This window comes from Bos taurus, chromosome 27 (assembly GCF_002263795.3).
Source record: "Bos taurus isolate L1 Dominette 01449 registration number 42190680 breed Hereford chromosome 27, ARS-UCD2.0, whole genome shotgun sequence".
NCBI lineage: Eukaryota > Metazoa > Chordata > Mammalia > Artiodactyla > Bovidae > Bos > Bos taurus.
This window is the reverse complement of record NC_037354.1, coordinates 6,572,526-6,596,622: the sequence shown is the minus strand read 5'-3', so window position 1 is coordinate 6,596,622 and position 24,097 is coordinate 6,572,526. Positions and strand designations below refer to the sequence as shown.

At 46.1% G+C, this 24,097-nt stretch overlaps 1 long non-coding RNA gene across 2 annotated transcripts; it reads left to right on the top strand.

The window, feature by feature from the left end:
• The first annotated feature begins 12,664 nt into the window (after positions 1-12,664).
• LOC132344031 (uncharacterized) lies at positions 12,665-23,862 on the top strand. 2 transcript variants are annotated; one of them, XR_009493097.1, is made up of 5 exons: positions 12,665-12,930; positions 13,611-13,733; positions 18,878-18,952; positions 19,878-20,152; positions 23,456-23,862. It is a non-coding gene; the product is annotated as an uncharacterized lncRNA (long non-coding RNA). The 2 variants fall into 2 exon arrangements; XR_009493096.1 differs by lacking the exon at positions 12,665-12,930 and having other exon boundaries at positions 13,496-13,733.
• Positions 23,863-24,097: the final 235 nt, after the last annotated feature.

Genomic DNA, 24,097 nt, shown 5'->3' with positions numbered 1-24,097 from the left:
GCTGGCATCCCGAGCTCTGCGGCTGATGCTGGAGAAGAGGCTGCGCTTGCCGCTTTAAAAAGGTGCCAGGTTCCGGAAGGAATTCCGCACTGGCTGTGGATTTGCTTATTAGGAACTGGTTAACTGAGCCTCTTCCCTGTGTGTCATGGGAGTGGCCTTTATAGCACAAAGCAGGGGCAGTCACTTGTATGCTAATGAGGCTGTGGAAACCCCAGGAAAAGCTTTCCTGCTGCCCTTTTAACCACAAACTTCTCCTTGGCAGTCAGTTCAGCTGATGGGCAGGGGTGTGGCAAGCGGCACAGACTTGCCTGTTTCCCCTGGCAGGGGCACAGACTTCTTGTTGAATCTTCGCTTACCCGCTCCCCAGCCTCACCCTCACCCATCCAGGGCTTTAAAACTGCCCACTGTTTTCCTGTGCAGAAGGAAATGGCACCCCACTCCAGTACGCTTGCCTGGAAAATTCCATGGATGGAGGAGGCTGGTGGGCTACAGTTCATGGGGTTGCAGAGAGTCAGACATAAAAGGGAGAATTCACTTTCTTTATTTCTATACCTCCTTTTAAGCTTGAAGAAGCACAAGCTGGAATCAAGATTGCAGGGAAAAATATCAATAACCTCAAATATGCAGATGACACCACCCTTAGGGCAGAAAGTGAAGAGGAACTAAAAAGCCTCTTGATGAAAGTGAAAAAGGAGAGTGAAAAAGTTGGCTTAAAGCTCAACATTCAGAAAACTAAGATCATGGTATCCGGTCCCATCACTTCATGGAAGATAGATGGGGAAACAGTGGAAACAGTGTCAGACTTGATTTTTGGGGGCTCCAAAATCACAGCAGATGGTGATTGCAGCTGTGAAATTAAAAGACACCTATTCCTTGGAAAGGAAAGTTATAACCAACCTAGATAGCATTTGAAAAGCAGAGATATTACTTTGCCAACAAAGGTCCGTCTAGTCAAGGCTATGGTTTTCCCGTGGTCATGTATGGATGTGAGAGTTGGACTGTGAAGAAAGCTGAGTGCTGAAAAATTGATGCTTTTGAACTGTGGTGTTGGAGAAGACTCTTGAGAGTCCCTTGGACTGCAAGAACATCCAACCAGTCCATACTAAAGGAGATCACCCCTGGGTGTTCTTTCGAAGGACTGATGCTGAGGCTGAAACTCCAATCCTTTGGCCATGTCCTGCGAAGAGTTGACTCATTGGAAAAAACCCTGATGCTGGGAGGGATTGGGGGCAGGAAGAGAAGGGGAGGACAGAGGATGAGATGGCTGGATGGCCTCACTGACTCAATGGACATGAGTTTGAGTGAACTCTGGGAGTTGGTGATGGACAGGGAGGCCTGGCATGTTGCAATTCATGGGGTCGCAGAGTCAGACACCACTAAGCGACTCAACTGAACTGAACTGATAGTTCCTTTTGGAGAAGGAAATGGCAACGTGCTCCAGTGTTCTTGCCTGGTGAGTCCCATGGACTGAGGGGCCTGGTGGGCTGCAGTCTACGGGGTTGCAGAGAGTCGGACATGACTAAGCAACTAACACATACACTGTTTCCATGAAAGGCTGTTTCAGGCCCAAATAGGGACTAACTCGTTCAGAGGCAGTTTCACTCCCTGGGCAAGACTTGCTGACTCCCAGCATCCGCAGGGACAGCCATGCTCTTTCTGGCCCCTGGGGCACTGAGGGAAGAGACCCAGTGGTCCTGACCTGCTCCCCACACCACCTAGCTTGTTATGGGATGGCATCAACAGTCGCTGCCAAAATCTTGGTTTTCTTTGCCCACCAGAGCTGAATAAAAATTGGGGAGAAAGAGTTTGGAGGACACATAAAGATGGATTTAATCATTAAGCCGGCAGAAGAGAGAACTCGATAGGTTCCTGCCTCAAGGAGCCTGTCTCCCCTACATCGGGAATACAGGGGATCATACAGTTGGGGCTCACAGTCAGGGCTTGGAGATATGGGACAAAAGGTGTAGGGGTCCTGAATTCTCTCTTTTGCACTGTTGGGAAACAGTCAATAGGCCAGTGTCAGGTAGCTAGGTATTTGGGTCTGGCAGTTGGTCCTGGTGCTTGGGTCCATTGTCCTGTGGATTTCCTGGTGACTTTCTTCCTGTAATACAAAAGGGGGAAAGCAATCCACTAGGGGTGGCTTCCAAAGAGAGTGCACCATAAAGTTAAGCATCAACATGAGGTTAAAATAGAGCAAAGCGAGGTACCAAACTACAAGGGGAGGTTTATGATGCGAAAAAGTTAAGTTTAAGGATGTGGCTAGAATAAGTTAAAGGATAATAGATGCAGAATGTGGCTCCTGCAGAAATGGAGGGCCATAAGTGTCAGGTGTAGTTCACATAATAGGTTAGTCTTCTGCAAAGAAAAAACTTGGTTATCAATACAGACTGTAGGTTAGGAACAGTTCAAGTGGACAAAGACACAAATGGGAAAAAAGAAAGAAAGAGGGGGAAAAAAAACTTTTATTAATTCTCTGAAACACAATCACACACCTGTCTCATGAAATCTCAGTGGGACATGTGATGGGCAGATGGGTGCTCTGTTTCCCTTCATCAGAGACAGAGTGGGAGGATGATGCTACCACTGAATTCATCTCCCCAGCCTAGTATCACGAAGCAGGCCCAGCAGTGGAGACCCCTTTACTGGTTTGAGGGGGACCTCCATCAGTAAGTAACATCTCTCACTTAGTAACATCTGTCCATCTCAGTGTTGGAGAGACACTGACCTGGCTTTTCAGAAACTCTAAATCTCAGGATGGAACTTGCCATACAGCTCTGAGTAGAACTCCAAGCCCTTTAGAAATGTGGGAACCCAGGAGGACTCCATCCTGAAGGAGCCCCCGGAGCTTCAGTCCTGTTCAGGTCCCCCGCTGTGGCTCAGTCTCGCATCTGAGGCTCGGCAAAGCCATGGAGACTGCCTCGAGCAGACAGTCCCTGGCTGGCACCCAGGGATAGGATTTTTCTGAAGGAAAATAAGTTGTCTTGATCATAGTTCCTTCTGCTTTAGCTCTAAATAATATTTGAGAGGTAGATATCATCTACATATATATATATAATTATCTATACATACGAGATATATATATATATATATATATATATATACACACACATATTTGTTTGTTTATGGACCTTGCAGGCAAAATCTTTACTACAGGGTCAGTTTATAAACACTCTATAGTACTACACTGGAGAAAGAAGTGAGACTGAATCGTTGTCTACTGTGTCTCTTCATTGAAAATGATGTTTTTCAGTGAATTCTGCTTAATGTTATGTGACAGCTTGGATGGGAAAGAAAATTGGGGAAGAATGGATACATGTATATGCATGGCTGAGTCTCTTTGCTGTCCACCTGAAACTATCACAATATTATTAATCAGCTATACTCCAAAGTTTTTAAAAAATAATTTTTAAAAATGCTGTTTTACGAGACTTCCTTGAAGAGTGGGTAAGAGTGGTAAGAGTGGGTAAGACTCTGTACTCCCAAGCATAGCACATCAGGTAAGTAGATCCCACATGCCACAACTACGACTTCAGTTCAGTTCAGTTCAGTCACTCAGTGGTGTCTGACTCTTTGCGACCCCATGAACTGCAGCATGCCAGGCCTCCCTGTCCATCACCAACTCCTGGAGTTCACTCAAACTCACGTCCAACGAGTCCATGAATCCATCCAGGCATCTCATCCTCTGTCGTCCCCTTCTCCTCCTGCCCCTAATCCTTCCCAGCATCAGGGTCTTTTCCAATGAGTCAACACTTCACATGAGGTGGCCAAAGTACTGGAGTTTCAGCTTTAGCATCATTCCTTCCAAAAAACACCTAGGACTGATCTCCTTTAGAATGGACTGGTTGGATCTCCTTGCAATCCAAGGGACCCTCAAGAGGCTTCTCCAACACCACAGTTCAAAAGCATCAATTCTTTGGCACTCAGCTTTCTTCATAGTCCAACCCTCACATCCATACATGACCACAGGAAAAACCATAGCCTTGACTAGACGGATCTTTGTTGGCAAAGTAATGTCTCTGCTTATTATATGCTATCTAGGTTGGTCATAACCTTCCTTCCAAGGTGTAAGCGTCTTTTAATTTCATGGCTGCAGTCACCATCTGCAGTGATTTGGGAGCCAAAAAAAATAAAGTGCAACACTGTTTCCACTGTTTCCCCATCTATTTCCCACGAAGTGATGGAACCAGGTCCATGATCTTCATTTTCTGAATGTTGAGCTTAAGCCAATTTTTTCACTCTCCTCTTTCACCTTCATCAAGAGGCTTTTTAGTTCCTCTTCACTTTCTGCCATAAGGGTGGTGTCATCTGCATATCTGAGGTTATTGATATTTCTCCTGGCAATCTTGATTCCAGCTTGTGCTTCTTCCAGCCCAGCGTTTCTCATGATGTACTGTGCGTATAAGTTAAATGAGCAGGGTGACAATATACCGCCTTGACGTACTCCTTTTCCTATTTGGAACCAGTCTGTTGGTCCATGTCCAGTTCTAACTGTTGGTTCCTGATCTACATATAGGTTTCTCAAGAAGCAGGTCATGTGGTCTGTTATTCCCATCTCTTTCAGAATTTTCTACAACCTAGTAAAGCCTAAATAAATAAACAAAACAAAAATTGTTATGTTTTAGGATGCAGTTTTATGTGCAAGACCAGGCATGACTTTTCATAGAAGGGCATTTCCAAAACGGGTCAGGGTGCCATGGTGAGTTTCAAGGGAGTTTCTTGCCATGGTTCCTCACCAGTTGGAAAACAGCCCTTGTCAGGAATTGCACAATTTCAGTGGCTTATTTTTCCTTGGCAAGGTCTAAAGATGAGTCCTTTGCAGCTATGTTAATCCTGGAGATAGCACCCAGGGCCATCTCTGTACATCAGGGAAGGGTCCTGTTGCCTCAGCAAGGAGGTCACACACCCAACAAAGCATGGGGTGGCTCACCAGAAACCAGAGATGAATTCATATAGAATAGAGGAAAGGGTTATATTTAGGTCAATCTACATGAACTATTAGTTTTACCAGGTTCAAATCGAAAGAAGGCCATGTGGATCGTGGTTGCTTCATGCCTGGGCTGAGAGGTAACTCATGGATTCATTCTTTAAAGGGAAGATAAATGCTGTGTCCCCAAAACCCTTAACCTGTGACTAGGAAATTGAGGCAGGCTCTTTCCAGCAAAGCGTCTTAGTTCCTCAGGTAAGAAGGGGAGTCCTAGTTCTACAGATAAGGTTTTGAAGACCAAATCCCTTTACATCTATGACTCCACAAACAGGTGTTCTCAGCACAGAGCCCTGGGTGTTAATGGGCAGAGGCCATTGTCCCCAGTTCCCTTGTCCTATGGACAGGGCAGGTGCCATGGCTTCTGACAGTCATGCGGGGACCTACCCTGAGAAGGGGACCAGGGCTGGGTCTAATGCTGTGCTCTCCCACTGACACTTTTACTAGTTTCTTATTTGAACTTGTCCCACAATTATATTTTGCAATGAGCCTTGCTCAGTAGCTGGGCACTTTTATTCAAATTATCTCTTTGAATTCCCCTAAACAAACCCACCAGGTAGGTATGCCCCAAGGTTTATACAAGATGGTCCTGAGGACTAGAAAGCCATGTCTGAGGCCACAGGCAAAACTGACTTCAACAGTCGATTAAAATTGGCTGCAAATCCAACAAAAAGATGTGTCCAAGGTCGCAGTCTACTAAGTGGCAGTGATGTAACTTGGAGCAAAATCGACCTCTCTTTCAATGTTCCTGCCTGCCTCCTGCAGTCACCACAGTGTCCTGAGAGCTTTTCCAGGACATTCTCCTATAACGAGAAAGCTTGAATAGTGCTGTCAAATGCCAGCTATCTGGTGCTAATGAGATCGGAATTGGGCGGGGCACAACCTTTAAAAGAATGATGGGGACTTCCCTGGTGGTCCACTGGTTAAGAATCTGCCTTGCAGTGCAGAGGATGTGGATTCAGTCTCTGGCCTGGGCACTAGGATTCCACATGAGAGAAAGAAAGTGAAGTCGCTCAGTTGTGTCCGACTCTTTGCGACCCCATGGACCTCTGGCCACCAGGCTTCTCTGTCCATGGAATTATCCAGGCAAGAATACTGCAGTGGGTTGCCATTTCCTTCTCCACATGCCATGAGGAGACTAAGCCAGTGTGCTGAGATGAATATCCTGCATACCGCAACTAAGACCTGAAGTAAATATATGTTTTTAAATCCCTTTGTAACACGGCAGCTAGGTGACACACCCAGAGGCGCTATGACAATTCCAAGGCTGACCATAAAGGTCAAAAAGGAGGTGCTGACCCAGTTCCTGGAAATCCCAACCCTTTCTGCACAATAGCTGGAATACTCGTCCCACTCATTAGCCTATGAAATGACCCACCCCTATAAACACCGACAGCCCCATACCCTGGTGCTGGGCTTGCTTTCCAAGATGGCCCACACTCTCCGTGTAGCCTGTTTCCTCCCTGGATTGACCTTCCTTCACCATGACTCGCTCTTGAGCCCTGCCTGTGTGAAGCCAAGTCCCCACATTCAGCAGCCCTCCCAGGGACTCGGGCCTGACCTGGGATGCAACCATCCTGTCTCACCCCACTCTTTCCCTCAACACTGCTGCCATCTCCTCCAGCCTCAGAGATCACTGGACCATTAAAAGAGCATCCTCTTTTCAGTTTGTTCATTGTTTCCTTTGCTGTGCAGAAGCTTTTCAGTTCGATGGATCCTACAATTTAGCTTTGTTTTTGTGGCTTATGCTTTTGGTGTCAAGCTCAAAATCATCCTTGTGAAGACCCATGCCAAATAACTTTGCTCCTATGCTTTCTTTTAAGAGTTTTGTGGTTTCAGGAGTTTTGTGATTTTTGTAAACCTTTAATCTATCTTGCATTGAATTTTGTGTAGGGTATAAGAGGTTTTACTTGCTCAACCAGGGATGGAACCTGTGCCCCCTGCATTGGAAACTTGGAATCTTAACCACTGGATGGTCAGGGAAATTCCAACTGTAACTGCTAATTTGTCTGTCTCTCTGATGATTCCTGTAAGTTTTCTTTAAGAATTTTAAAATTCCTTTGCTAAGTACATTCCAATTCAGTATTCATATGTATTCTTGATGAATTAAACATTTTATCATTAGGATAAATACCCCTCTCCATATCTGGTCCTTGTCCTAAAAGTTACTTGATTGTGCTGTGCTTAGTCACTCAGGCATGTCTGACCCTTTGTGACCCCATAGACTGTAGCCTGCCTGGCTCCTCTGTCCATGGGGATTCTCCAGGCAAGAATACTGGAGTGGGTTGCCATGACCTCCTCCAGCGCATCTTCCCAAACCAGGAATCAAACCGGGTCTCCCGCACTGGAGGTAGATTCTTTACCATCTGAGCCACCAGGAAGCCTGTCAATTAACCAATACAGCCTACCACGTGTTCTTTAAATTAATGTTTCCATAGCATATCTGTCAGCTCAACAGCAAAGAATCTGCTTGAGATGCAGGAGATGCAGAGACATGGTTTTGATCCCTGGGTCGGGGGAGATTCCCCAGAGGAGGGCATGGCAACACACTGCAGTAATCTTGACTGGATGATTCCATGGGGGTCTCAAGAGTGTTGGACACGACTGAGGGTCTAAACAATGACCACAGCATATCTGTTTCCATCCTTTCATTTTAAATCCACTTGCCTTTATATTTGATGTCTCAAGTGGGTTTTTTATAGTTAATTTATATCTGATTCTTTTTTTTTTTTACTGAAATGAGCATCTCTCTCCTTAAGATAGGGTCTAGAATATTAGCATCAGACTTTATCACATCAAGCTGAGCCAAAATCCCATCTAGTATCATAGACTTCATTTTTCAGTTTTTCAGAGCAGTTTTAGAATTGAACGAGAAGCACAGAGGTTTTTAGGCAGGCTACACAGGCAGGCTACAGTCAGTGGGGTCACAAAGAGTCAGCACCTCCACAGTCCACAGAGTAGCAGAGTCGGACACGACTGCAGCGACTTAGCACACAGGCACACACCCCTGATCCTGACGCCCATTGCTGGTTTTCTGTCCAGAAGTGAAGATACCTGCACTCTCTGAACTTTGACCCCACTCTCTTGGACTCAGAAGAATTGTTGGTCTGTTTGGGTTCTTCTTGCCTGAGCTTTAGGCCTGGAAATCTGTAGAGACTGGAGATGTCATAAGTCTCACTTCACTTGTTTTCTTTTCTTTTTTTTTTTAATGGTTAACCACATAACATTTAATCAGTGAATTCATTAATTTGGCTGCCTTGGACCTTAATCATGGCAGGCAGGATCTCAGTTGTGGCATGTGGGATCTAGTTCCCTGACCAGTGGTGCACCCAGGCCCCCTGCGTTGAGAGCACAGAATCCCAGCCACCAGACCACCAGGAAAGTCCCTCACCTCACTTGTTTTCTTCTCTCCTCATTAGGGTCCTGTACTGCTTATGCAAGAGTCTGAATCAGTAGTTTCACAGGTTTTGCCTGGTTCCTTAGTTGTGTACTGTAGGAGGGCAGTATAGAGTCCCATCACAGTCCATTTATTTTTTTAAATGCTGAATTCTGCGGCCCAAGCTCTTGTCTTTGAAGGTGTTCCCTTTCTTCCTGAGATAATCAGGTAAACAACTCCCCTCACCTCGGCAACATTCCTGTTCTCTCCTGGAGCTGCATGTTTCTGAATGATGCACCTTGCTTTAGTTCCTGCTGAAGATCCCAGTCCCTTCAAGCTTTCCTGTTATTTTTCTGCATGTTTCAGGGGCAGTGATGCAGGTTCTATGAGCAGGTTTCTGTCACTCTGGCTCCTTTTGCTTCCCTCCCTTTCCCTCCCCTCCTCTTTCTCACCCTCTTTCTATATCCTCAGCCTGTCTCATCTTGTGGAGGGGATACTGCTAAAGGAGAGGTAACCCAGCTCCAAGCTTGTGTAGACGGTGGTTCCAGTGAGCTGCCTGTACCACCTCATTTATTTTACCCAGCAGCTTCAGGCAGGAGGTAAGACCTTAGAAATGGGAGCTCTGTCCACTCTGCTCAGAGGGGCTCGGGAGTGGAGGCCTCTTCTGATGGACCATGGGAGGAAGGAAGCAATGGAAACCACATGGCCACTGGTCAGTGGGGCTTCCCAGAGACCCGCCATCATCACCCAGGGTCTCTGCGGAAGCTCTTCCCTGAGCCCTGCGCTCCCCGGGAGTGGCTGCCTCCTGAGCCTCCCCAGACTCCCGGGTCCTCTGCCCACCCCCAACCCCCACTCCTGGCTTCCCGGCTCTGGCATTTGGGGCCACCCTTCTTGCTCTGTGTTTCTTATCTTCTGTTCATTTCTCCCACCAGCTGTGTCTCTGTGTCAGTTATTGCAGGGTTGCAAAAGCACATGGTCCACATCATGCTAACACAACCTCAGCTGCAAGTCTGTGGCCAAGTTTTGGTGAAGAAACTTTGAAACTTTCCAAGACTGTCTTGTGTCTGTGTTGGGGGGCGGGGGCAGGGTGTTCTCAAAAGGTTCTGCAACCCAGGAAAAGTTATTTCAGAGTGTAGACACCCACAGCCCATCCCTGTGGGGCTTTCTGGGTGGTGCCTCCCATCTTTTTCCTCTTCACTTGTCCACATTTGGTCGTGAGTCAGTCAGGGTTCTCCACAGAAATAACCCATTTCTTTAAGGAATCATCTCACACCATTACGAAAGTAAGTCCCAAAACAAACAAACGTTCTGGCAAGTCCCCAAACAAACAAACAGATCCAGTGCCAGTGCGGTAGACCAGCAGGACTCAGGGAGGAGCTGATGCTGGAGTTCAATTCTGAAGGCTGGCTGCTGGCAGAATTGCTTCCCTTTGGGGGGAAGTAAGTCTTTGTTCAGAGCTTCAACTGATTGGATGAGGCCCACCCATAACACGCAGGGTTAATAATAACCTGCTTTACCAAAGTCCACTGATTTAAATGTACGTCTCATTTCCAAACATCCTCACAGGAACACCAAGAATGACGTTTGGCCAAATATCTGGGCAGCAAGGCCCAGCCGCGTCCATACGTGAGATGAAGCACCATAGGGAGGTTCTCAGGTTCGCTCTTCTCTGTCTTGTCTCCCTTTCCCTCACAGTGTGGGTTTCCAGCCATTAGAATCTTTGAGATGGACAGCATTTGTGGTCCGGTAGAGGTGAGGGGACACATGGGAGTGGTCCTCCGTCCCTCCTGTCCGGCCCATTTACCCATTTTAAAATGAGACCTAAAGGGCTCTTTTTATTACAAACCCTGCATTTTGTCTTTGACAATTTTCAATTGAAGCAGAGCTTGCATAGAGTGAGGAGCATAGATCCTGATTGTCCAGCTGGAACCCACATCCCTGTCAAACTATGGGATGGCCCCATCCAGCCCCAAGTGACCTTTACCCCCTCCCCTCCTCCTCTCCGACCCTCTCCTGCTCATCCCGCCTACAGAACTCTGTGGAATCTGGGTGGTGGGGTCAGGACATATCCTTAGCAGTGCATGGACCTCTGGCTTTGTATTCCAGTAGTTCTGATGAGTTCCCATAGTTTAATGCCAGTAGTTCTCAACTCACATGGTTTTTCATTGTAGTTTACCTTTAAATAACATTTACCCTCATCTTCACTGAATGGTGTGCATTACTCCCTTGGACTACAAGGAGATCAAACCAGTCAATCCTAAGGGAAATCAACCCAGAATATTCATTGGAAGCCTAATACTGGAGCTCTGATGCTTTGGCCACCTGATGCAAAGAGCCAACTCATTGGAAAAGACACTGATGCTTGGAAAGATTGAGGGCATGAGAAGGAGGTGGCAGAGGATGAGATGGTTGGATGGCATCACAGTCTCATGGACATGAATTTGAGCAAACTCCGGGAGATAGTGAAGGACAGAGCAACCTGGAGTGCTGCAGTCCATGGGCTCACAGAGTTTGACATGACTGGGAAAGCAACTGAACAATAACAAGAACAACAACAGTGACCTCTGGGAGGGGGAAGGGACCACGAACTTGTCTGTGTTTGGCTCCTGACAGGTACTCCATAAAGTCTGTTTCCTCAGTGACTATGGAGCCAACACTGAGAACCGAGGAGGGCTTGGTCGTTTATTGGGCTCAGATTATACATGTGGCCTCTGCAGCAGGGAGCTGGAGGCACCACCGGGGTGGCAAAGTGAGCCCAGGGCACACAGTTGGTGTCAAGAAGGGAAAACACAGAAACAAAACCCTCTCAGCCAGGACCTGCGAACCGTCTGTAATCTCAGTTTTAAGCAACTGCTCTCAACTTCCACCTCCTGTCTTTCTGGCTCAACCCTTTGTAGATGAATAACCTAGAATCTTGACCTGATGCTGCTAAGCCCCTTCCCACGCCCCAGATTCAGCCTGTTTTCAGGACGCCTCATGCACAGTGGGTCCTGTCTCCCCATTGGCCCTGCTTGGACGCCTCCTTCCCTTCCCCTCTGCTTGCCTTCACTCCCCACAACTGCTTCACTTGGCACCTTCTCCTCCAAAGCTCCTGTCAGCTCACCACGCCCACTCTCAGCTGCGAGACGTCATGCCAGGTTTTCAAAGAAAATCAAAGCAACCAGAAGTGAATTTCCCCAGTTGTGGCCCCCAAGTGTGTCTACGTCTGTGCCCACATGTGGCGTGTGATTCTCTCCAAGCTCCCTGCACACTTTCCTGTCTCTTCTCCCTGACCCCGTCCCCGGTCCCCACCACCTCCTTTTTCTTTCAGCATCTTTGGAGAGATTCTGAGTGGTTTCTGTTTGATGATGACTCATCTTTGTCCAGGTGAAATATTCCTGTGCTATTTTTTTAATTTATTGTATTTCACTGCTTGCTTTACACTGATTCTATTTTTTTTGTCTGTTTCTTTTTTAATTTGTGCCAGCTCTTAGCTGTTGCATGCAGAATCTTTAGTTGTGATACGTGAACTCTTAGTTGTGGCACGTGGGATCTAGTTCCCTGACCAGGGATCGAACCCATGCCCCAGCATTGGAAGCTCAGAGTCTTAACCACTGGACCACCAGGGCTGTCCCTGTACAATCTATTTTAAAGAGGTTTTGTAGGGGGGTAGACAGAATTGGGTTCCAGGCTACAGGGATTTCTTCCTATGATGAATGATTGTTACTATTTTCAATGGGTAACCAATGAGAATAACACAAATGGACCATTCACATTTTCATAACCAGATTCACAACGGCTGCCTCCTAAGCAGACTGCTTCTTACCAATGTGGTTCCCTTATGTGATGGTCAAGTCAGCACATCTCTTCTCCTTCCTGAAGCTGAGCTTCCTGTGTTATACAGCAGCTTCCCACTAGCTAGCTGTTTTATATATTATGGGTTTATAACAGTCCTTTACCTTCACTTCCTGAATCCAGTATAGCTACCGAGTTATTTCCAGATTACAAACTTGACAGTGTTATTTTCTCATTTAAAGTCCTTCAGTTTCTTCTCTTTGCTTACAAGACAAATTCAAATATCCAAACCTGAGTCTACATATCCTACAGTGTTTCCTTTTTCTTTAGCCAAAGGACACATGACTCCCCAAATTCACATTGAAATCTACACCTTTCTATCTTTGCCTGTGATCTTCCTTTTTCCAGGACTGGCTTCACCACTGTGTGTCTGTCTTCCTCATAAATACTGACTCATCCCTTAGACCATAAATCAAAAACTGACCTCACAGCAATGTTTTCTCAACCCCTACCCCTAATCCCACCCCCACACCATAGGAGCAGGAACAGCTGTTCCTTCCTTTAAGACCTCTCCTCCTCGCTGCAGTGAATAGTGATGAACTGTTACAGTGTGGATCTGTTTGATCCAGCTGAAAGCCCCTGCATTCTGGGAGCACACTTTGTTCATTTTGTACCTGATTCTGCCTAGGAACTGGAAATCGTGGGAGCAGAGAAAATGTGTCTCAGGAAGAATGGTGCTGAGCCAAGCTGCCCTGTGCCTGGAAAGGGGGCCAGGAGAGTGCTAGAAACTGAGAACCAGGTGATGCCCAAAGGGACCCATCTGACTGTTTCCTATCTTGGTGTAATTTCTCTCACTTGGGTGCTTTGCCCAGCAACTTCAAGGATGTTAGATTACTATACTCGTGTAACATGAAGCAGGAAGATAAGCCTACATTCTGAGTAACTTACTTCCTTTTATTAAGCACGAGGGACAAACATATTTTCTCCAGAGGCAGATGATTTGGCTTTTACTTAGTGCAGGAAGTATCTTTTTGCTAAGAAACCATTCATCGGAGCCTAGTGTCAGCAGGTGCGAGCCATGGGATCCGATACTGTAGCATCTCAGAGTTGGAGGGACCTAAGTGATCATTGCATTTTCCAGATGAGAAAACTAAGGTCCAGAAAAGAGAGGCTACTTATTTCCCAGGGTCCAGAGGCCAGGGGCATCTCTGGAGCCACAGCCCTGGTTTCCTGACTCTAAAATTGGTGTTTTCTCAGTTAATCCTAAGACTCAGTAATGACACTCTTTCATGGAGGATATGTCTAGAGTTCTGAATAATAATCAGAAGAGAAATCAGAAAATAAAAGAAGATTAAAAAGGTGAAATTAAGCAATGTTGTGCTATTTCCTTTTATGGGCACTTTTTATTGCCAAAGTATTTTTGTCATTTTCAACCTAAACCATTTTTTTGTCTCCCTATTTCAAATGCACCTGATGAAGCACCCTCCACAGACCAAGGTACTGAAAACCCCAAGACTCTTCACTTCTTCTCAGCTCAGTCCTTGCTTCCCTGCCCCTGCCCACTACTTCCCCGCTGATGTGATGGTTCAAGCGCACGTCTAGGTATGATTTACTGCGTTGTCTCCTCAGACCTGTTTTCTCTCTTTTTCTTGCTGGCATGCTGCCCTATTTCCTCTTGATTTCCTCCCTTCTGCAGGGGGATCTGACCATCTTAGCCCTAAGGCCGTGCCACCGTGTCACAGAGAACTGTTCTCCACCTTCTATCTCCTCATGTCCTCAGTGTTCCTGGCACTGCAGCAGTGCTCAGACCCTCCTACACCCTCCACTGGTCCAGCAGCTCAGCTCTCGGGTGTCCGGGTGACTGGCTCCCTGAGCTTGCTGAGAGGGATGGGCGGTGATGAGCCCCCTACATTTTGCAGCCTCGCGTCCCCTGCAGTCTCTGCCGATGAGCCAGGCCCAGGCACAGAGGCCCCGGACGCCAGGCGCTTGCCCTTGGGTCCCTGCCAGGAGGCGCCGCGCGTCCTCAGGTGCCCACTCAGTGATTTCTCTGGTTCACTAGCGCCCAGTGATGGGAACACGGCGGGCCGTCAGGGTGCCTCCAGGATCAGGCCCTGGAGGACGAAGGAGAGGTTCCTCAGGCCCCGCTGCCCACAGGAGGTAGAGGAGGTGAGGGAGCGAAGCCGAGGACCCAGGTGGACAGTGTCTCGGCTCGGGGGACCCCAGGCGGGAGCCCAAAAACTAGGCCAGCGGCCATCCTCCCCCGGTTCCCGCTCTGCGTCGGGCACGCGTGCCTCTCGGAAGCGCCTGGAGCCACGCGCCTCAGAACCGGGGGGCCCTGCGGGTCAGCTCACCCAGCTCTGGCATCTCCCTGATGAGGGCCTGGAGGCGCCGCGAAGGGCCGTGACCTGTATTCTGAGGCAGAGCCGGACTGGAGCGCGGGTCCGAAGCCTAAGTCCAGCGTCATCTTTCCACATGACATCCCAGAGGTGTCTGAGGCTGCTTCTGAGGGAGCGAGGGGGCTGCAGGACAGGACACGTGCGCTGGCGGGGCCGGCTGTGCGTCCACCCGGGGCTCAGTCCTCCTGACCTCCATGTGGTCCTGCTCCCTGCGGAGGGAACTACCGCTCGAGGTCGCCCTCCGGTGGCTGCAGGGAGGGTCCCGGGGAGGGTCACAGAGCGCTCCGCGCGGAGAGGGTCCGGGGCGCTCTGCCGGAATCCTGCACGGTGCGGCCCACACCCAATACACTTCCGGGCGCAACCGAGGCTCTTGGCTGCTGACCTCGGCCCAAGACCCAAAGCCACCCGTGCGCACGTAGGATGGTGCCTCCCCCAGACCAACCGGAGGCAGAGCGTCAGGGGCTTGAAGGGCCCCTTCTTGTTCTCACTGGAAGCACGACCCTGAGACTGGAGTGTGTGTAGAGGCGTGCAGGCCGGGGTCGGGGGTCCTGAGCCCCTGAGACAGGAGCGATGAGTGAGCCCCCTCGGGGTCCAGCGTGGAAGGCGTGGGACCCTGGGCTCAGATGGGAGAAGTCTGGGCACAGACGAAGAAGGAGAAGAATCCCATGTTCCTATGGTTCTGTCAAAGGTGCTTCCTGTTTTCAGGCTCGAGTTACTCTCCGTCTGGTTCACACCTAAGGGCTCAATGCTGAGGAGACTCAGTCTTGGGTTTTCAAGACCTCGGAGTCTTGTAGGTGAAACAAGGTCGACAAGTAACAGGACTCCCAACTCGTTCATGACTCAAGGTCATCATTCTGTTTCTCGAGTGAGAGAACGTGGGCTCAGAGTGAGGCCTGTCCTGTCAGAGTGGAGTCAGTAAGCTCCTCAGAGCAGAGCCGGGTGGGAACAGAGCTGCCAGGACCCGACAGAGAAAAGACGTGCTTACCCAGGGCCACATGCTCCCTGGCCTGCTCTGCTGGAGGAGCACGTGGGGAGCAGACTGGGGCCTTTTATGGCCCCAAAACTGAAGAAGAACTTTATGATATTCTGTGACTGCTCTCTCTCCCTCCCTTCTTCCCTCCATTTCTATTTTCTTTCCTTTGAAGTAGCAACCATCCTTGCTTTGGACAATTTTCTCACAGCCCATACATCCTCCAGAGATTTCACTCAGGGTCCATAATCAGAATTAGCCCACATTACTAGACCCAAGGTGAATTTTTATCTCGCTCTAACTTTTCAAACAGAAATCTTGACATGAACTCAGTCATCTCCATTTTGACCCTGCAAGAGTGGTAGACTTAATCCCAGGGTCGCAGAAGCACTGGGTGTTGGTGTTGTCATTAAGATTCCCTCCATTTCTTCACTGGACACAGTCATTTCTGACCACCCAAGGACATCTTGGCTGAAACTACAACTTGTGCTTCATGCATGAGTTGAAATTCTTCATCAAGCCCTGGAAGAAAAATCAAAGGTTTTTACAGAAGAAATTACACATAAAGAAAAAAAGGTGGAAGCATCTATTTAAAACACAGCAACTGTCTTTAAAAACTGTTTTTGAAAAACCTTGTTTCATTTTTGGAGATTGAGGAAGTTGATCTTTGACAGGAGAAAGAAGGGATAAAGAAACAGGTAAACAGGGGAAATGGATAGAAACAAGTTAATGTTTGCATTGTCATAACTGAGAAGAGTTTGCAGCATAAAAGACATTTACCAGAGGATAACCCCTAGACATGATTTGGACCTTGTTTGGCCACAATTTCTTCTTCTGTGAAGTAAGGAAGTTGGCTTTGAGGATCTCTGACAGTTTCAGGCATTGTGAGTCAATGTCTTTCATTGAGAGCAGAAAGGAAGAATCCTACACTTCAGAACCCAGGAGGTTAATGATAATTCTTACAGACCTATAATGTTAGAACTGCAAAACCACTGAGAAGTAACCACAAAAAATCAAAATCAATAAGAGTTCAACTTGTGGGCTAGTAATGCATTATTATCCCAGATCTACAGCTTTTTTAAATGCAGACAGTAGCAGTTATAAAATGTAATGAAAGAAGAATGTGGCTCAGAAAGAAAAACCATGAAATATCTAGGAGTCAATTTACAAAAACACTCTGAAGGACCCAGAAAGAAACTTACTGAAGGTAAGTTTCTTAGTACAAAATGTTGTACTAAGAGGAGGCAAAAACATCTAAAGGGAAATCTAGTTCTTAGACTCAATCACCCACATATCATTTTTTTTTTCTTTAGTAAAACCTGTAATTTCAATGAAGCAATAACATTGTGTTTAACTTGATGGAATAATTTAAATGTTATTTGGTAATGGAGAACCAGTGAGTGTAGCCATGCCCTCTGAAAGAGACTAAAGAGGGAAATTTGATTATCTTGAACTTGAGGAGCTGTGTTATTAATAGCTCAGATCACTTAGTGCTGCCTCCAGCAGAGACAAACAGAAGAGCAGAAGGAAGAGAACTGTCTCTGACCAGGACTAGGTAGGTGCCAAGCAGGCTGTGTGGTTTAGGTGCTCTGATGGGTGTACAAAATGTGTCCCCCCATCCTCCCCTGGATGGCCTGCTGTACTTGGATCACCCGGGAGGCCCTGATCATTTTCAATTCTTCCAATCATGTATGAGCTTGTTTCTCTTCCATGCAAGACTAGGTTTCCTAAGAGGACAGAGATGGGAACTCAGACATCAGCCTTCCATATGAGACATGTGGGAGTGAGGGCATGTCTGTGGGCTCAGGAAATTCATAGTGCTGGATGGTGCAAGCAACAGTTCTCAGGTCACTGCTGGGAACTTGTCTGTCATAGGTTTTCAGAAGAGCCTCCATTCCAGGGCTGAAAGAATTAAGGATGAAACTAACCAGGAATACAGACCGAAGTAGATAAACATACTAATAAATATCTTTGAAGAAAACCAAATGTAATCTCTAAGGGTAGGTATAAATTTCATCTATTAGATGAGCAAGCACACAGCTAAAAGCAAGCCAGAAACAATTTTTGCAATACATATAATATAGGATTAGTGACCTTAAATATACATGGGATTCTGAGAAGTCAGTAAGGAAAGATGAATAGAAAAATGGGTAAAGTGTAGGAGATAAAAATAACCAAAAACATTTTCAAAATGTTCAACCTCAGAAAAAATTTTTTAAAATATATTAAAACAAAAAAGAAAATATTATTCCCTCATTCAATTTGGAAAAATTGAAAAAATTCTTAAAACCACTATTAATGAGAATACTGACTGTCAAATATACTTTTTAACATTGTCAGTAAAAGGATAAAGTGGTACAACAGTTTCTAGCATAGGCAATTGGGAAAAACCCATTAAAACTTGAAAAATGCATATATATATATATATATATATATATATATGGAGATTCCACTTGTAGGAATTTATACAAAAGTAAGTGTTAAATAAATTTCTCAAGATATATATATATATATATATATATAGTCATAGATTTATGAGGCAAATTCATTTGAACAGATGTAAAATTTTTACAAGATAATATTTAAGTGGTAAAAACACATTGGCATTGAGTGTGAAGTAAGATTCTATGTTTTAAATTAAAAATAAATATTTACACAATTTCATTTGCAAAGGAAAAGAGCTGAAATATTCTGAATTGTAGGTAGTAGTTATAACTGCAGAGTGGGCCTATGGGTTTTTAAAAAATCTTTCATTTTTGCATTTACTTATGACCTGAAATTTTGGGTGTTTTTAGTTGAAACTTCCTGATGTGTATTATTTTTTATACTCAGAAAAACTGTGATAGATTTAAATGAAAGGAAACATTAAAATTAAAGTCCTAGAAATAATTGGGTATATTTCTCTACTAATTTTTAACCAGTACAAACTCTTTCTTCCTTTATGTGGATTCTCTAGGAAGATTATAACCCACCACGATTCTGCATCTTCCTTTCAAGTAGCCCTGAAGATCCAATCAACTGGGCCCTAAATCTTTTCTAATGAACCTCCTCACCCACAAGGGGCTGGCTTTACCCTCCTTTTGTAACAGCCAGACTCCCGCCCTACCCCTGGCTTTGGATGCTCCAGCCTCTGCCTCACGGGGACGCCACCTCCATAGATGTGGGCACAGGAGGGCCTCAACCCCAGATCTGAAACCCCAGGTCTAAGCAAACCCAAGGCGAGTGACAGCTGGGGCTCAGAGAGCAAGAAAGGACGGAGCAGTCACACTCCTCCTGCTGATGCAGGCGCAGGGCCCTGGGGTAGGAGGTCGTGTCTGCTCTGGTCCTGGAGGCCCTGAGCTCCTCGGACTTCTGACTGTGTCCTTGATCCTTCCCACCAGGCCTTCTGGGACCTCGATTCCAGGACAATGAGGCTCCTCCATGTCTTCCTCACCGCTCTCTTGATCCTCTTCCAGGTACTGCCTGGTAAATACCAGCCATGATGCCCTTTCTTATCATTACTTGGTTTTTCCTTCCCTAAGTTAACCATCATCAGAAAGTAAAGCATGACAGAGCTACCAGTAGGTCACTTCCACACCCAAATTAGGCATTGAGTGATTAGAGAATTCTTTCCAAAGCATGTTATTGGTCCAAAGACACCCTAAATGTCTTATTGGTGGTAACTTTCTCCTTCCTCTCCTTTCCCTGGAATGAGCTGGATGATTTGTGAACTAAATCAGTTGAATCACTTGGCTAGTATAACCCAGTATGAGACAAACTTCCTTTATTCAGGCCTGGACCGGAGACCTCTTGCCACATGTCACGGTGTGACCTTGAGTTCTGCAGGACAAGGCTTCCATCTGACAAGCCTGTGAGAGCTGGGTGGGTTTTGCATGATGAGGAGGTGGGGTGACTGGTGAGGCACACAGGGCAGTGGTTACAGACCCTGCGGTTAACACCCAGGTGTTCCTGTGGCACGAAGGGTGTATATATATATATATTTTCTTTCTTTCTTTCTTTCTTTCTTTCTTTCTTTTGGCTGTGCTGGGTCTTCATTGCTGTGTGGGCTTTTCTCTAGTTTTGCAGACCTAGGCTACTCTCCAGTTGCAGGCACATGTTTCTCATTGCAGGGGCTTCTCACTGTGGAGCCCAGGCTCCGGGGCACAGGCTCATGGTGGTGTCTCAGGGGCGTAGTTGCTCCCACATGTGGGATCTTCTTGAACCAGGTTCATCAGCAACACTGACATCTTACATCAGAACAGAGAGTGAGGGATACGAGGGGGACATTTTTTATTGGAGTTTAGCTGGGAAAGAAGGGGATCCCAGTCAGATGGTGAGACCCCCCAGATTTCCATATGGGACTTCCACGAGGCTTCATATAAATGTCTTTTCCATTCCCAGACAGCACTAGGGCGCTCAATTTTGAAAGACCCTGCCGTCTTCGGGGTGGAATCTGCCTGAAGCAAGGGACGCCGAGCTGTGAGCCCTTCAGAGGACCCTGCCGGGCATTCACCGTTTGCTGCAAAATAAAGCCGAGCTGATGGAGGCAGCCCAGTTGAGGAACCCGGCGAGAGACACTGAGCAAATCTCCTCTTGGGCAAATAAAAGCATACACTTCTCAAATCTACACAATCGAATGTTTTATCATTAGGACTGATGTTGTTTTCCATGGCAGGGTAGGTAGTGGGAGGGAGACAGTTATTATGCTTTAAATTCTTGCCTGGAGGTCTGAGACTGGGGTCCCGGAGGTCCCGGCGTGCGCGGCTGTGCCTTCCCGCGGAGCCTGGTGTGAGCAGTGCAGCAGCAGCGGCGGAAGCAGTGGCCAAAAAAAAAAAAAAAAAAAAAAAATTCTTGCCTGAAAATTCCATGGACAGAGGAACCTGACAGGCTACAGTCCATGGGGTTGCAAAGAGTTCGGCAGGACTGAGCAACTGAACACAAATGTTGCAACAGTGTTTTCATTCACAGAGCAAATGTGACCCTTAAGCCACTTTGGCCTGAGGCTGGAGTCCTGAGAGAGGTGCGATCATGCGGTGTCTTCCTTGTTCACTTGTCTTGTTCAAGGCGTGGCCCCGTCTGTAGCTTACTGAGTAGGCCGCCTCTCCATACAGGTGTCACTCTCCTCTCTCTGGGGAGGGAGCAGGCCTTGACAGGATCACAGCTCTCTGCAGTTTACAGAGCAGGTTTAGAGTAGGAGGACGGAGACAGGATGCAAGGTGCCCAGGAAGTGGGGGACAAAGAGGAAGGAGAAGAGACACGAACATTCTTCCAAAACCTGAACAATCTCATGGGAAAGAAAGAGTGTAACTGGCATTGCGGAGATGTGACAAGGACCAGTTCTATAGCTGGGTCCCAATCAGTGATGAGTGGGCTTCCCTGGTGGCTCAGATGGTAAAGAATCAGCCTGCTATGCAGATGTCTGGGTTAGACAGAACCCCTGGAGGAGGAGACAGCAATCCACTCTAGTATTCCTGCCTAGGAAATCCCATGGACAGAGGAGCTTGGTGGGCTACAGTTCATGGGGTCAGGAAGAGTGAGACACAACTGAGCAACTAACACTTTCACTTGACTTTCAATCATGAATAATTAAAGAAAATTCAGAACAGGTTAGCAGATGAACAATCAGTGTACTCTTTCGGGCTTCTTTGTCTTGCCTCAGGTTTCATTTTTTTTAATTCCTCAGCTGAAGTCACATATTTCAAATCTCAGCACCATCATAAATTATAACTGGTAATGAAAGTCACTGTGTTCTTCTTTATAAAAATTATCCTGCTTATTCTTGAAAGTTTTTCCTTTACAGGGTATTTTAAAATCAACTTGGTCAATATAAAAATATTTTTAAATCCTAATTTCTAGATTATTACTAGTGTATGGAAAGTCGTGAGCCAATTTATCATTCTTTTAAAAATATAATAATTTTCACTTGATTCTAATACTTAATCCTTGAGGAAGGAGACCAGTAAAACATCCTGCAGTAATAAATAATTCAGTATCTAGTGTCAGATTCCTGATATCAAGTTTAATTTCACCACATACAAACTCGAACACCACATTGAATATCTCTAGTCTTATTTTTTCCCCATGGATACCATTAGGGATGATATTAGTATTGGTATAATGTAAGACTAGTTTACTTCTGGTTGTAGGAAGGCCATCATAATCACCTTCAATATGCTTCACTTGGTGGGTTCTGATTAATTGCCTAAATGTAGGATTAGTAATCAGCCATCATCTTGAGATGAGATGGAAAATACAAGAATTCTTGAGTCAGTCACTCTGAAGACATTTGTTACAGAAAAATGCTTCATTCAGCATAAGGGGGATCATTTCTTATGAGAAGCCCAAGATTTTCTGGGTGAGAAAGGAAATGAAATCCAACACTCAACCTCTGAGACTCTAAGTTAGGGATGGCTCAGCCAAAGCCCGGAGACAGAGGAGAGAAACAGCAGGTTAAGGAAAACCAGGAGGAGGGTGCCTGGATGTCTGTTAGCATCACTGACGCCATCTTGGGCTCGTGCAGCTCCCACCATCCTTCTGCTGACCATGCCCGGAACTGGCCTGTGCAGTGAATCTCATCTCTGTCATCAGGGTCTTGTAGTTAATAGATATTGTTTAATAACCATTAGAACCAGGCAGCCTCTATGCTCTGTCAGTCCCCAAACAATGAGGATAACCTTTCCTGATGTATTCCCATGTGACTAGTTACCCTTACACAAATCTTAGGAAAAAAGATTCCTATTTCCAAGCCCCCACCTACATACACCAGGTTAGCAACAAAATAGTCCCAGGGGCTCCTCAGAGGGAGCCTTGGAGTCTTGCTCTGTGAGTAAGTAAGGTGCTCCCCCAACCTTGGTGAAAAACGGACTGATTGATTATACCCAGCGGCCTCCTCATTTTTTGGTCTCAAGATGCCATCTCAGGTTGGTGAGCTGTTTTCATTCCTTCTGTCCTTCATCAGGGACACTAAGCCCCTGTCCCAAACTTGTTTTGATTCAGGCTTTGGCTAAGGAGCAAAGCCGTTCGACTTTCACTTACCCTGGAACTATGCTGTGTTTTATAGCATAAGAGTCAAGATCATGAGGCTTTATCAGTCATTAGACATCACCATGGCCTGGACAGGGCCCTGAATCAGCAGGGTCATTCCTAGAGCACAGATAAAGCCCATTGTCAGATGCAGGGGGACCGTCTTCTGTACAAACTGAGCCAAGTGACATGCTACAATAGATCGCAGACACCTCTCAGCATCTGAAGAGAAGTGAATCCTAAACCCTGTGATAGTTTTCCTTCTGGAAGTCCCATTTGGTTAAGTGCAAGAGTGACTATCAGAAAAATGAAAGATTGTATCTTGACTGTACTTGTGCCTGAGTTGAAGTAGTGGATGGTCCTAACTCCATGAAAGCAAATGGAAAAAACATCATCTACACTATTCACAGGTTCCCATAGAGTAAGTGCTCCATCAGTTTTAATCATTCTTTTAGATTTTTATTTTTTTGATGTGGACCGTTTTCAAATCTTTATTGAATTTGTTACCCTATTACTTCTGCCTTACGTTTTGTCTTTCTGACCACAAGGCATGTGGGATCTTGGTTCCCCAGTCAAGGTTGGAACCCACATCACCTGCACTGGAAGGCCAAATCTTAACCACTGGACTGCCAGGGACATCCCATCTATTCATTCTTTTCTTTTTTTCCCATCTATTCATTCTTATTTTTACTGTCATCATCATTGTTGTTCTCTTCAGGTTCTGCACCCATTAAGAGCTAACAAAAGAAACCCCTCCAGCTTTGCCAGGAACATTGTTAATCATTGCTCCTGTTTATGTCATGGGCTTTCGAAGTCCAGCAAATATTTTAGTTAGTACTCAGATCAGAACTCAACACTGTCTTCCACATGCAGTCGCCCTGATTGGACCTATAAAAGAAGCTTTGGGTCGCTTTTTATTCAACCCACTGAAGTGCTGTTTGTTTTCTCCTTTCCAGGAACTTGCAAGGAGTCTCTTCTGAACCAGCCTTGAAGCTGTCTTGCCTCCTCATCTTTGTTGTCTTCTTCTCTCAAGTGATACCAGGTAAATGGTCTCTGGCATTTCCCTGTCATGTCTGAGTTCAATTTCATTTCTCCAACCTGCTCCACTTTCAGAGAGATACCCTGGTGTCCCCAAAGCAGCTCAGGGATGCAAATATGGGAAGAGAAGGAAAGGGAAGTTTCCCCGCTGGGTTTTCCAAAGGCCATCTGGCCTGGAGGCATAGAGAAGAAACCCTGATTCAATGGGAAAGAATGAAAACAAACCATTATCTGCTTTCTTTAAAGTCTAATATGATGACATAGTCATAACATACATAGTCTCCTTTTTTAAACCTTCCACCCACTGACGTATGTCTGACTGATAGCAGTATCTAAAGTTTACCATTTTCCTCATTCCAGAGGCATTTTGTTCCTGGCTGCAGAGCATGAAAAAAGAGGAAGCTTAGAGGTATTCTTTAGGAGATAATTCATATAGGTAGAACCACGGCATTTTGGGAAAAAACACAGATGTATATTCTGCCCTATATATTGAGCAAGTGGTGGCAGGGATGAGAAAAGAAGAAGAGGCGGGGGTCTTAGCCCCTGTGTGATTGCTCCTC